Below are 15,279 nucleotides of genomic sequence, written 5' to 3' on the forward strand. Positions count from 1 at the left end.
AAGAAGTAAATTAATCTTTATTTGCAGATGGCATAATCTTATCTGTAGAAAACCCTAAAGTCTAATATTTTTAAAATCTCCATACTATCCAAATTGATCAATATAATCCCTATCAAAAGCCCAATGACTTCTTTTTTTTTTTTCTTTTTTACAGAAATAGAAAAAAAAAACCTAAAATTCATTTGGAGCCACAAAAAGAAACAAAACAACAACAACAACAGCAACAAAACCCTGAATAACCAAAGCAATCTGAGAAAGAAGAAAAAAGCTGGAGACACCATTCTTCCTGATTTCAAAACACATTACAAAGCTACAGTAATTACAACACTGTAGCACTGTCATAAAAAACAGACATATAGGCCAATGAAGCAGAATAGAGAGCCCAGAAATAAACTCACACATGTACAGTTAACTGGTCTTTGACAAAGGTGCCAAGAAAACACAATAAAGAAAGGATTGTCTCTTTCACAAATAGTGTTAAAAACTTGGATATATGTAAAATTGGATCCTTATCTTACACTGTACACAAAAATCAACTCAAAATACAGACTTTCAACCTAAGATCCGAAACTATGCAATTTTAGAAGAAAACTGGGTAAGAGCTTCCTGACATTGGTCTTATCAATGACTTCTTCTATATGACACCAAAACACAAGCCAAAAAAATATATAGAAAAGTGAGACTACATCAAATTAAAAGGCTTCTGCACAGCAAAATAAACAATCAACAGTGTAAAAGCAACTTACAGAATGGGGGAAAATTTTTGTAAAACAAGTATTTGATAAGGGGTTATCATCCCCAAAATAAAAGGAACTTTTACAACTTAATAGCAAAAACAAAGAAAAAACTTGAATAGCCATCTCTCAAAAGAAGGAATATAAATGGCTAATGAGTAAATAAAAAGATGCTCAACATCATAATCATCATTGAAATGAAAATCAAACCTTTAATGAGATGTCACCTCACATCTGTTGAGATGGCTATTATAAAAAATCAAAAAGTAACTAACGTTGGCCAGGATGTGGAAGAATTGGAATCCATCACTGTTGGGGGCAATGTAAAGTGGTGCAACTGCTATGGTAAACAGTACGGAGGTTCTTCAGAAACTTAAAAGTAGAAATTCCATATGAAACAGCAATCCTACTAGGATTACTAAATCCTTACAAGGTAACATGTAACCCTACTCCTGCAATCTGCCAACATTCATGCTCTCTACCCCTCCCCACACACAAGTAATTGAGTTAATATGTATCCAAGTTCTACTGGATAGTAGTCACATATATTTAGGTATATATCCAAAGTAATTGAAATCAGAATCTCAGAGATATTTGCACTTCCGTGTTAATTACGGTATTATTTACCATAGCTAAGTCTTGGAAACGACATAAATGTCCATTGATGGTTGAATGCATCAAGAAAATGTGGTATAAACATACAATGGGATATTATTCAGCTTAAAAAAAAAAAGAAATCCTGCAACATGTGGCAACGGGGATGGACCTCAAGAACATTTTGTGAAGTGAAATAAGCCAATCACAGAAGGACAAATAGTGCATGATTCCATGTCAATGACATATTTAGAATAGTTAGACTCATAGAAACAGAGAGTAGAGTGGTGGTTGGGAGTGACTGCTGGAGGGGAACTGGGGAATTCAGTGTATATAAAATTTTAGTTACACAAGATGAGTAAGTTCTAGAGATCTGCTGTACAACATTGTGCCTATATTTAAAAATACTATATTGTGCTCTTAAAAAGTGTGTTAGAAGGGTTGATTGCATGTTAAGTGTTCTTAGTACAGTTTTTTTAAAAATAATGATTCAACTATGAAGAAATATGGGTATTGAAAACATAAAAGGAAAGTAATATAACAACTTTAAGTATATTTTGAGATAGTTTGGCATCTCCTCAGGGTGATTTTTTATTTTAAAATATTTAGTTGACAAAGATTGAATATATTCAAGATGTACAATGTGATGATTTGCTTTAAGTATACATTGTGTAATGATGAGTAAAATCAGATGAGCACATCTTAGAGTGCCCTTTTAATTAGATACTATTAGTTTAAAATAAATACTTAGAATAGTACATGTGAATTTATACAATTACTCTGTATTCAGAATTCAGTGTCTTTAGAGTTTTATATATAATTAAGCTATTTTCTGTTATGATACATTGAAATAAGGTAGGCCAGTATTGCCTACTTAGCAGATAGTCTCAGACAAATTTCTGTTTCCTTGCTAGTGCTTGTTAACCGAACACGTGTCTCATGTAGGGAAAATATATATTTAGCACATTCTCTGATTAAAAATCTTGATTTGTAGTCCTTTCATTTGACCTAGAAGAAAAAATAAAAGAATAATAATTTCAAAAGATGTGAACATTATGCTTTATTTTAAATTGTAAAATACATGTAACAAAAATTACCATCTTAACAATTTTTAAGTGTTTTAGCGGTATTAGGAACATTCATATTGTTGTGCAACCATCACCGCTATCTATCTCCAGAACCCTTTTTATCTTGTTAAACTGAAACTCTATACCTATTAACCTGTGCTTTTAGATGACACTTAAAATACATTAAACCGTTTCTCTATTGTTGGACATTAAAGCTGCTTTTAGTTATTTTAGTATTATAACAAACAATGCTATCATAAACATCCACATTATGTAATTTTTTACATTATTCATTCTGTTTCTATTAAGTAGATTCTCAGAAGTGGGGATTGCACAATTAAATGGTATGTATGTTATTAAATGTTGTTATATACTGTCAGACTTGTTTAAAATATGCTGTAGCAATTTATCTATTTTGCCAAAAACATGAAAAATTGGAGGAACTTGGAATTTCTAGCAAAATAGAAATTACCAAATTTCACTGAAAGGAAAAAAGAACAATAGTCTTAGAAAAAATTACAGAATGATTACACATGTGCTACTAATAAAACAAACAGGAACAGGTGATTTTGTAGTTGAGTACTGTTATATAACATTTAGGAAAACATAAGGCATGGTGGCTCACTCCTGTAATCCCAGCACTTTGGGAGGCCGAGGCAGGAAAATTGCTTGAGCCCAGGAGTTCAAGAGCAGCCTGTTCAACATGGAAAGACCCCAACTAATTAAACAATCAGCTGGGTGTGGTGGCAGGCACCTGTGTTAGCAGCTACTCAGTGAGGTGAGAGGATCTCTTGAGCTCAGGAGGCGGAGGCTGCAGCAAGCCATGTTCATGTCACTACACTCCAGCCTAGGCAACAGAGCAAGACCCCATCTCAAAAATAAAGAAAGAAAATATATGTACAGCCAATGGCATTCCAACCATAAAAATGCATATCCAACCATAAAACCTCCTGAATCATTTTTATAACTTTATCTCTGAGCGAGTAGTCACATAAACTTAGCTCATCTTTTCAAAGCAGACTAATGTATATATTCATGGTTAGTCCATTTACCAGTAGAACTTGGTTATATATGGACTCATTTAGGTGTGTGGGGGGCAGGCTAGAGAGTGTGAGGGTTGGCAGATTGCAGGAACAGGGTTACATGTTAGCTTGTAAGAATTTACAAGGGAATATGTGGTGGGAAGCTAATTGATGACTTCTGGTTTAGAATGTCAGAGCAAACCAAACCATCTTCCGAATACTGACCATCATATATTAACATATTGTGCTCATTTCTGGAATGTCTTTTCAAAAATATAAAACATGGATAACACTTCTCCGCAAATGAGGAAAAGTTAAAATTGTAACAAGCAGAAGATCGAGGAAAAGCCTCTGTCTTTCCTTACAAAAAACTGCATATGTAAAACAATACATTATTGTTTAATCAATATCAATGGAAAAATCATAGAGTTTCTTTCCCTTAAAGCATCCCGTGTCCCCAAATCTCTGCCTTGTGTTTATGAACAGACTAAGTAATAAGACAAATCCTGTGAAAGCTGGTGGGACTCCTCTTTTATAGTTCTCAGTCATCCACATTAACCCACATATTAGAAAACGGGAACTGTGTACCCATTTTCTTGTGAGACTAATCATCATTTTTCTGCTTTTTTACATATAACAGTAGTTATATCAATTGCACATTGTATTTACAAGGTAAAATATCTTCATTTTCCGTTTGCTCTTGCAATTCCTTAGTACTTCTCCTTTGCCACTGTCTAAAATATGCTCTTAAAAATATTTTTTATTATAAAATTTCCTTTCCATATATTTCTTTTTGGGGGTGGGGTGGTATAAAAATATTTTACTCTTATGAAATGTGATTAATATTTCTACTATAATTTTATTAATATTATACATTTACTTCCTTACTTTGTCCTTGAAACCTAATTCCTGTGCAATATCAGAGAGTGTAAATGACAATACCAGAATCTGACAATGTGAAAACTCAAAGTAACTCCAAGGCTTAAAGTAAACTAATGCATCTGATCGGAGAAGAAACACACATTCTAATTACTTTGATTTTTCTCAATAAAGAATCATCGGTAATATTTACCTTTGGTTTATATTATAATCAAAATAATTGTTTGTTGACTTGGAGCGATACTGAAGCTCTAGCACAATTGCATTAGAGATACAGTTTTAAAAATTTTATATATATATAATATATATAATATATATATATATTTCTCCAAATATGTTGAATTTATTTGGGAATTAGAAATGAAGTTCATAACCTGAGATGCACAGCTATGCCAAGTCACACATGCATCTGAAGAGCCAGAGTAAAGGGAAGCTGATATTGGCAAAAAAATAAGTTCACATAAACTTCTTGGAAATAGAGTTCATTGGTTTTGGAGAAGCAAAGACAGAGTTGGTGTAAGTTCATTGGTGGAAATGTCATTACTGGGCAGGTGCTCTTTTAAGAGCATCTTATATGAATTATAGCAGTATTGGAGAAATAATTTCTTTGAGGGTTATTTTATTTTTTAAAACTTTTTGTTTCCATGGGTTTTTGGGGGAACAGGTGGTATTTGGTTACATGAGTAAGTTCTTTAGTGGTGATTTGTGAGATTTTGCTGCAGCCATTACCCCGGAGGTATACACTAAACACAATTTGTAGCCTTTTAGCTCTCAACCCTCTCCCGTCCTTTCTCCCGCCCCCCCGCCAGTCCCCAAAGTTCATTGTATCATTCTTATCCCTTTGCATTCTGATAGCTTAGCTCCCACTTATGAGTGAGAACATGAGATGTTTACTTTTCCATTCCTGAGTTACTTCACTTAGAATAATAGTCTCCAGTTCTATCCAGGTTGCCACAAATGTCATTAATTCATTTCTTTTTGTGACTGAGTAGTATTCCATCATATACATATATACATTCATATGTGTATATATATACACACACACACACATTCATATATATGTGTGTGTGTGTGTGTGTGTGTGTGTGTGACACAATATCTTTATCCACTTGTTGATTGATGGGCATTTGGGCTGGTTCCATATTTTTGCAATTGTAAATTGTGCTTCTATAAATATGCATGTGCAAGCATCTTTTTCATATAATGACTTCTTTTCCTCTGGGTAGATACTCAGTAGTGGGATTGCTGGATCAAATGGTAGTTCTATTTTTAGTTCTTTAAGGAATCTCCACACTGTTTTCCATAGTGGTTGTACTAGTTTACATTGCCACCAGCAGTGTAGAAGTGTCCTCTTTTCACTGCATCCGTGCCAATGTCTATTATTTTTCAATTTTTTCATTATGGCCGTTCTTGCAGGAGTAAAGTGGTGTCACATTGTGGTTTTGATTTGCATTTCCCTGGTCATAAGTGATACTGAGTATTTTTAAATATGTTTCTTGGCCATTTGTATATCTTCTTTTGAGAATTGTCTGTTTATATCTTTAGCTGACTTTTTCATGGCATTATTTGCTTTTTTTCTTGTTGATTTGAGTTCCTCGTACTTTGTGGATATTAGTCCTTTGTTGGATGTATACATTGTGAAGATTTTCTCCCACTCTGTGGGTTGTCTGTTTACTCTGCTGACTGTTCCTTTTGCTGTGCAGAAATCCTTCTAGGCATTGGCTTAGGCAAAGACTTCATGACCAAGAACTCAAAAGCAAATGCAACAAAAACAAAGATAAATAGGTAGGACTTAATATTAAAATTATATTTAAATTTAAATAGAAGGGACAAACCTACCTCAAAAAATCAAAGGATATAAGAGGTTCTGGTATTGTTACTGTTGACTGCAGTGTCCTGATTGTGGCTCAAGTTTTATCCTTATTTGTTTTCATGGTTGTTAAAATCTGAATTCTAGACTTTGGTTGCTGAAATAGCCTTGAAACTGATTTACTATTAAGACAAAAAAATCATTCATTAAAAATGTGGAAACATTTGTTTTGGTTAATTCGTTGATCTCCTTGTGGCTCCAATAATACTGAAATAACCTTTAAAATGTTTGGATACATTATTCATCAATTTAAGTGAGCTCTCTGTTTCAGTTTGACTGCTAGGTAGTTCACGTTTGCTTCAACTCTTCCCCCACACCAACACGACATGTATTTTTCTTCACATAACTGTTTATAGATCTTATCTCATTTTCATGACATTCAATATATGATGATATTGGGGTGCATTTTAAGATCTATTTGATCATTTTAAGATCTATTTGCAGTCCACTTACTCATATAAAGTATATTTATTAAGGTACCCGTATGTTTCAGGCACTATGCTTGGCCTAGGGGATAGAACAAGATACACATGGTCTCAGCTGTACATAGTAGTTTTTACATTCTAGAGGGGGGGAATATAATTTAAAAAAATAATAAATAAGTGAATTTTAATTTATGAGATGCTTACAAGAAGCATGGTGCTGGTCTCTGCTCAGTTTTTAGGGAGACCTCAGGAAGCTTTTATTCAAGGTGGAAGATGAAATAGGAGCAAGCACTTCACATGGGGAAAAACAGGTGCAAGGTGGAGGCGGGGTGCCACAGTTTTCAACAACCAGATCTTGCAACTCATTGTCTCCAAGACAGTACCAAGCCATGAGAAATCTGTCCCCGTGATCCAGTCAATTCCAACAAGGCCCCACCTCCAATATTGGGGATTACATTTCAACATGAAATTTGAAGTTAGATTCTTCAACTTCAACAAATAGTGGGGACAAATATCCAAAGTATGTCAGTTGATTTTGGTGGCTAAGTGCAAATTATACAATCGCACCATCACAACATGCATCAGGCACTTTACCCAAACTTGTTTTTATTGCTTTCCTGCCACTCATGAATTTGCCCATACTTATTTTTATTCTGTTGAAACTTTCCCATTTGCTTCACAATCCATGATGGCACAAGACAGCATCTAGTTTTCTTTATGACCTTTACAAAACATTAAGACTTTATTTATATGTATGTATGTATGTATTTATTTATTTTTTGAGATGGAGTCTCACTCTGTCTGCCATGCTGGAGTGCAGTGGCACGATCTTGGCCCACTGCAACTTCCACCTCCCGGGTTCAAGCAGTTCCCTGCCTCAGCCTCCCAAGTAGCTGAGATTATAGGTGCCCGCCACCACGCTCTGGTATTTTTTGTAGTTTTAATAGAGACCGGGTTTCACCATCTTGGCCAGGCTGAACTCCTGACCTCAAGATCCACCCGCCTCGGCCTCCTAAACTACTGGGATTACAGGCGTGAGCCACTGTACCTGGTCAAGACTTTATTTTGGAGCAGTTTTATATGCTCAGCAAAATTGAGTGGATAGTGCAAAGTGCAAACAGAGCCTCCCTGCCATCATCTTGCACCAAAATGTTACATTTGTCACAATCAATGATCGAACACTGACACATCATTATCAACCAAAGTACATTTTCTTTTTTGTGTTGTACATTTTATAATGTACAAATGTAAATGACGAGTATGCACCATTACAGTATTATTCAAAATATATCACTTTCCTCCAAAAGTCCCCTGGACTCCACCCGTTCATCTTTCTCTTCTCGATACCCCTTTTCACAGTCTCCACAAGTTTTGTGTAGGGTGTAAAGTCTGTGTCTAGATTAATTTTTTCATGTGTATATCTACTGGTTCCAGAACTATTTGTTGAAATAAACTATCTTTGCTAAATTGTACTTTGCTCCTTTGTCAAAGATCTGTTTACTATATTTATGTGGGTTTATTTCTGGTTCTCTGCTCTGTTGCGCTGATCTATTCGTCTATTCTATTGCCAGTACCACACTACCTGAATTACTATAGTTTCATTTTAAGTTTTGAAATTGAGTAGTGCCAGTCGTCCAACTTTCTTCTTCTCCTTAATATTGTGTTGACTATTCTAGGGTTTTTACTTCTACATATACACTTTGGGATCAGTTTTTTGATAACCACAAAATAACTTCCTGTGATGTAGATTGGGATTGCAATGAATCTGTAGATCAATTTGAGAAAAACTGATATCTTGACAATATTGAATATTTTTTATAGATGTTCTTTATCAGTTGGAGGAAGTCCTGCTCTATTACAATTTTTTGACATATTTTTATTATTAATGGATTTTGGATTTTATCAAATGCTTTTTCTGCATCTGTTGATATGATATGGTGATTTATATTCTGTAATCTATTGATGTAATGGGATATACTAATTCATTTTTGGATGTTGAACCAATGTTGCATACCTGAAAGTTAATAATTATTTGTGTACATTTTGCATTTAATTTGCTAATATTTTATTGAGGGTTTTTACACCTATATTCATGAGAGATATTCGTCTTTAGTTTTGTTTTCTTGTAGAGTCTTTATCTAGTTTTGCTTTAAAGTAATACTGACCTCATAGAACAAGTTAGGATAGGTTTCCTCTGCTTTTATTTGCTAGAGGAGATTGCAGATAATTTGCTATTTCTTCTTTAAATATTTGATAGAATTTGCCAGCGAACCCATTTGGGAACAATGCTTTCTGATTTGAGGATTTTTAATTATTGATTAAACTTTTTTGATAGACACAGGAGTATTCAGATAATCTATTCCTTCTTGTGTGAGTTTTAGAAAATTATATTTTGGAAGGAATTAGTCTATTTCATCTATGTTATAAAATTTGTGGGCATATAGTTTATTTCTTTTTTACCACTTTGATGTTCACTCATTATGGCTTCCCTTTTATTTTTGATATTAGTCATTTGTGTCTTCTCTTTTATATTTAGTTAACATGGCTAGAGTATTATAAATTTTATTGATCTTCTCAAAGAGACAACTTTTGGTTTCATTGATTTTACTATGATTTCCTGTTTCCAAATTCATTGATTTATTTCAAATATGTGTTATATCATTTCTTTTGCTTACTTTGGATTCAGTTTGCTCTTTTTCTTTTTTTTTTTTGAGACGGAGTCTCGCTCTGTCGCCCAGGCTGGAGTGCAGTGGCCTGATCTCAGCTCACTGCAAGCTCCGCCTCCTGGGTTCACACCATTCTCCTGCCTCAGCCTCCTGAGTAGCTGGGACTACAGGCGCCCACCACCTCACCCGGCTAGTTTTTTGTATTTTTTAGTAGAGACAGGGTTTCACTGTGTTAGCCAGGATGGTCTCGATCTCCTGACCACGTGATCTGCCCGTCTCGGCCTCCCAAAGTGCTGGGATTACAGGCTTGAGCCACCGCGCCCGGCCCAGTTTGCTCTTTTTCTAGTTTCATGAGGTGAAAGCTTAGATTACTCATTTCAGATCTTTCTTCTTTTTAATATATAAATTCATATTAATTCACTGCTATAGATTTCCTTGTAAGCACTAGTTTTGTGGCATCAAATGATTTTTGATAAGTTGTATTTTCATTTTCATTTAGTTCGAAGTAGTTTTAAATTTATCTTGAGACTTTTTGGTAGCCGTGTATCTTACTTATTAGTGTGTTGCTTAATCTTTATGTATTTTGTGGTTTTCCGGCTATCTTTCTGTTGTTGGTTTCTAATTATTTCCATTGTGCTCTGAGAGCACACATTGTATAATTTATATTATTTTAAATTTGGTTTAGTGTGTTTTGTGGCCTAGAATAAAGTCTATCTTGCTGAATCCGTGTATGCTTGAGGATAATGTGTTTTCTCCTGTTGCTGGGTAAAATATACTATAAGTGTCTATTAGATTTAATTGATTGATAGTGTTAAGTTCAACTGTATCTTTCCTGATACTCTTCTGGCTGGATCTGTTCATTTCTGACAGAGAGGTATTGAAGTATTCCAATATGATAGTAGATAGTATCGTTCTCCTTGCATTTCTATTAGTTTTGCCACATCTATATTAACACTCTGTTTTTAGACACATTCATTAAATATTATTATGTCTCCTTGAATAGTTGACTTTTTTATCACTAGATAACAGTCCTCTTTGTCCTTGACATGTTTTCTTGCTCTGAAGTCTACTCTCTTTGAAATTGATATAGCCACTCACTTTATTTATCCCTTTACTTTTAATCTAGATATGTCTTTATATTGAAAATAGTTTTTTTTTTAAGACAACACACAGTTGGGTCTTCTTTTGTAATCCACTCTGACAGTCTCTGTCTTTTAATTGGTATATTTAAATCATTGATGTTTAAGGTGATTACTGATATAATTTGGTTAATATCTGCAACATTGTTTACTGCAACATTCATTGTCCTTCTTTCTTTTGATTTTTATCTTTCATTTTTATTCTGCCTCCTCAATCTTAATTGATGATTTGATATGATTTTGTTTTCTCACCTTTCTTAGTGTATACATTATACTTTTTTTTATACTTTACTCTTCTTTAAACTACTTTTACTTATTGGTTGCTGTAGAGATTAAAATATGTACTTACAATAAATGCAACTCTAGTTTCAAATAACACTATGCCACTTTGGAAGCAGTACAATTGCCCTCTAATGAAGTATTGCTAATTTCTCCCTCCCACTCCTTCTGTAATAACTGTCATTCATTTAACTTATCTATAGCTATAATAATTGTATGCATTGCTGCTATTATTATTTTGAACAAACTTATTTGTTAGACTATTAAAAATAAGAAATGTGCTTTATTTTCTCTTCATTTATTCATTTACTAATGTTCTCATTTTCTTTATTTAGATCCACGTTTCTGACCTGTGTTATTTTCCTTATCTTTAAGTAATTGTTTTTAAGCTTTCTTGCCAGGTAGTCTTATTGGCAACAATTGCCTCAGTTTTTGTTTATCTGGTAGAATCTTTATTTGTCCTTCACTTTTGAAAATTAATTTGGCTGGATGGATAATTCGAGGTTGGTGGGTTGTTTTCAAGACTTTACATATGTTATTGTACTTTCTTGTTGTTAGCACAGTTGTTTTTTTTTTAGAAAAAAGGAGGAAAGTTTATTGAAATTTCAAGCTACATTTGAAAAATCAAAATTCAAATCCTGGAAACATACATCAGGATAAGGTGTTAGAAACTATCACACACTCCCTGTATTAGTCCTTTGTCGTGCTGCTATGAAGAAATACCGGAGACTTCATCATTTATAGAGAAGAGAGGTTTTAACTGACTCACAGTTCCACATGGCTGGGAAAATGCCTCAGGAAACTTACAAACGTGGTGGAAGTCATCTCTTTACAGGGCAACAGGAGAGAGAGTGAATGCCAAGTGGAGGGGGAAGCACTTTATAAAACCATCAGATCTCGTGAGAACTCGCTCACTATCATGAGAACAGCATAGGGAAATCCACTACCGTGATTCAGTTATCTTCACCTAGTCCCGCCCATGACACGGAGATTATTACAATTCCAGGTGAGATTTGGGTAGGGACACGGAGCCAAACCATATCACTCCCCTACAGACAAGCTCCCTGCATACACCTCCCAGGCTCCATCGGATTAAAGCCATTCTCTCGTCCATCCCTCATCCACAGTAGGACACCTTCCTTCTTTTCACTCGTAAGTTTTCCACAGATTTATTTATTTGTTTTAAAATAATTAAACATAATTTAAATGACACTGGGAAGTGCAAACTGATCTGTTAACCCCATTCTATGAAGTCAGCACCAGTGAATGGTGGGTTTGGCATTCAAATGACTTCATGTGTCTTCAGTGGACAGCTGGGGAAAGGATTGCAGCAGTAAGGCGTCTGTGGTTGCATTCAGAGGCTAGCGCCCTCCCTGCCTTTACTTACGAGTTTTACTTAACCTGAAGGAGAAAGGGAATCAATATGGCAAATGAATACAGTCAAAAGACTTAGCCTTAAGAGATAAGATACCAATCAATACTCCCAAAGCTGTTTAGACCCTTCGACATGTAGGTGGATGAGTGTATGTATACATCACTACACTAAGACACAGATCAAGCCCTATGTGTGTGTGTGTGTGCACGTGTGTGTGTGTGTGTGTGTGTGCATTTGTGACTTTAAGAAAAATTATGCCAATACTAACCAACCAGAATTTTGTAAGCAGTCATCTTAAAGCTGTAATCTCACCCTGCACTGTGTACAAAACCATGCTTTATACCATATTAACCAACAGAAGGCTGACTTGGCTCAATCTGTCCCATCTGTGTCCTCTGCTTTCACAAAGCAGAGGAGAAAAGGGAGGCTGCCTCTGCTTAAAACACAAGTGACTTATTCCTAGGAACAGTTGTTGTCAGGTGAAGTTGTTGAAGACGTCCATGGAATGAGAAATAGGTTCCTTATACTTTCTGGAGAAAACTGGTGTCACATCTCAAACTACTCTTCCTCTTTGCCAGGTGCAACTAAGTTGCCCAGTCCCTGGGAGCCCCCAGGGTGCAGTAGCATTAGAGGCTCACTGGCTTGGAGATACTAGACCCCACGCAACTCAGCCTCCAGAGATCTACTCTTTGTCGGGGATCTATCACTAGAGTGGACCCAGGTGGCCATGTCCCTTTTCCTTTTTTTCTTTTTCTTTCTTTTTTTTTTTTTTTTGACAGAGTCTTGCTCTGTCACCCAGGCTGGAGTGCAATGGCACAATCTCGGCTCACTGCAGCCTCCACCTACCAGGTTCAAGCAATTCTCGTGCCTCAGCCTCCTGAGTAGTTAGTATTACAGGCGTGAGCCACCACACTAATATTTGTATTTTTTTAGTAGAGATGGGGTTTTACCAACTTGGCCAGGCTGGTCTCGAACTCCTTGCCTCAAGTCATCTGCCTGCCTCAGCCTCCCAAAATGCTGGAATTACCAGCATGAACCACTGTGCCCGGCCTGGCCATGTTCTTTTGGACGTCTCTTGACACCAGCTGTGCAAGGTGTAAACTTCTCATGAGATGATGCTTGGGGAGCCAAAAACAAACTGGAAATAACTAGGTAAAACAAGTTTAGTGGCTTTGCTCACTCTGAGGACAGAACCACTTACACTGCAGAACCACCAAGGGCCTCAGGCACTTGGGATTCAGCAGCTTGCTCTTTAGGGCTCAGACCAGACTGGAACTTCTCCAGCTGCTCTGGCTTGCCAGGGTTTTCAAGAGGGTGTTCTTGCACTGCAGCTGGGAGTTCATCTCCACCAGCTCTAATATCTGCTCCTTCAGAATCTCCACCTCTTCTCTCACAGCATGCATCAGATGATTCTTCATCAGATCCAGGGATCCACGGCCTGCTCTATCTTGTTGTCTACGCCACCATGCTGACTCTGGAGGCACTAACTTTAAAACTAGCTAGGAATTCCTTCTGGGCTGGGAAGCTGCCAGCCTTCTCCAAAGCAGTGCATGGTGGGCAGCCAGAAACCTGCCCCACCCTGCACAGCCCTGCCCAGCCCTGCCCACCTTTCCTCTGATTCTGGCTACCTATGTGGCTGCAGCAGCTGGTTCTGATGGCACAGGCTGCAATTTAAAAAAAGAAGTCCAATATAATTCTTATCCTTATTGCTTTCCAGTTAAGATATTTTTGTCTCTTGTGATCTTTTTCAATATTTTTTCTGTCTTTGATTTTCTTTATATAATTTTCGCAGGTGTAGACTTTTTGACATTTATACTGCTCTGTGTGCTTTGAAATGCCTGTAACTGTGGTTTGGTGTCTGACATTAATCCTAGTAGATTCTCAGTCATTATTGCTTCAGGTATTTCTCCTGTTCCTTTCTCTTTATCTTCTTTTCCCAGTATTCTTATTACATATATGTTATACCTTTTGTAGTCATCTCACATTTCTGTTCTTTTTTTTTTTTTCTGTATTTTTGTTCTTTGCGTTTCAGTTTGTGAAATTTCTATTGACATTATCTTCCAGTTCACTGTTTCCTTCATGGGCCATGTTCTGTTTACTAATGAACCCATCAAAGGTATTTTTCTTTTTTGTTACAGTGTTTTTAATTTCTAGCATTTCCTTGTATTCTTTCTTAAACTTTCCATCTCATGGCTTACATTATCCATCTGTTCTTGCATGTTGACACTTTTTTCATTAGAATATTTGGCTTATTAAATCAGTTATTTTTAATTTTCTGTCAGATAATCCTCTGTGTCATATCTGAATCCAGATCTTACATTTGCTTTGTCTCTTCAAATTGTGTGGTCTTTTGTGATTTTTTTGTTGGAAGGAAGTCATGATATACTGGATAACTGTGGCATATAGGTCTTCACTGATGTGTTGCTAGAATGTGGGTGGAAGGAGAATCATTATATCGCCCTATGGTTTGACCTCAGCCTTTTAGTGAGCCTGTTGCCCTGAGCTATTACCTTTGTAATTGCTTCTCATTATTCCTCCACCACCTAGGTGATACAGGGGCTCCAGATATTGCTGGAGTTAAATACTTTCCTTCCAGGTTGGTTAGCCTCTGGTAAAGCCCCAGTGGATACAGCTTTGACAAAATAGTCTTTCTTGAGGGCGGTCCTTGTGAAAAACTGAATGCTCTCAGAGTATTTCCTAAAGGCTGCTTTTCCTCTCCTCCTGCTGAAATAACTAAGACATTTTTCTCCGATGTTCACTGTGAGAACCTAGTTATCTCTTGGCAGTAAAACTCACAAAAATGTGAAAGCATCTCTAAGACTACCCCCACCTTGGAGCTTTTAACTCTCAAACTTTTTTCACACATATCCTCCAGAAATGTATTAATTATTGTTTAGATTTTTCTACTCTGGATTGGTTAACACGGGGATTTCTGTGCGTGCATTTCTGCTTCAATAAGTTGTTATTCTATCTGCTTATCTTCTTCTACAATTTTGGGGACAGTGGTTTGCCCTATGACCTAGGTTCTCTGAGGAATCAATAATATGGTGTTGATTTTCAGTTTGTTCAGCTTTTGTTGTTGTTGTGTGGACAGGACTGTTGACCTCCACATTCTTTACATGATTAACTGGAAACTGGAAATTCCCTTTATGAACATTTCAAGTGGGAAAGTTTTCTGGGAACTTTTTGTCTCTGCATTGACATATTAGTCCTTTTTTTTTTTTTTTTT

At 36.0% G+C, this 15,279-nt stretch overlaps 1 pseudogene; it reads right to left on the reverse strand.

The window, feature by feature from the left end:
- Positions 1-13,247: 13,247 nt before the first annotated feature.
- Positions 13,248-15,279, reverse strand: part of LOC105508426 — a 6,863-nt pseudogene continuing 4,831 nt past the window's right edge.

Source organism: Colobus angolensis, unplaced genomic scaffold (assembly GCF_000951035.1).
Source record: "Colobus angolensis palliatus isolate OR3802 unplaced genomic scaffold, Cang.pa_1.0 Scaffold161, whole genome shotgun sequence".
Classification (NCBI taxonomy): Eukaryota; Metazoa; Chordata; class Mammalia; order Primates; family Cercopithecidae; genus Colobus; species Colobus angolensis.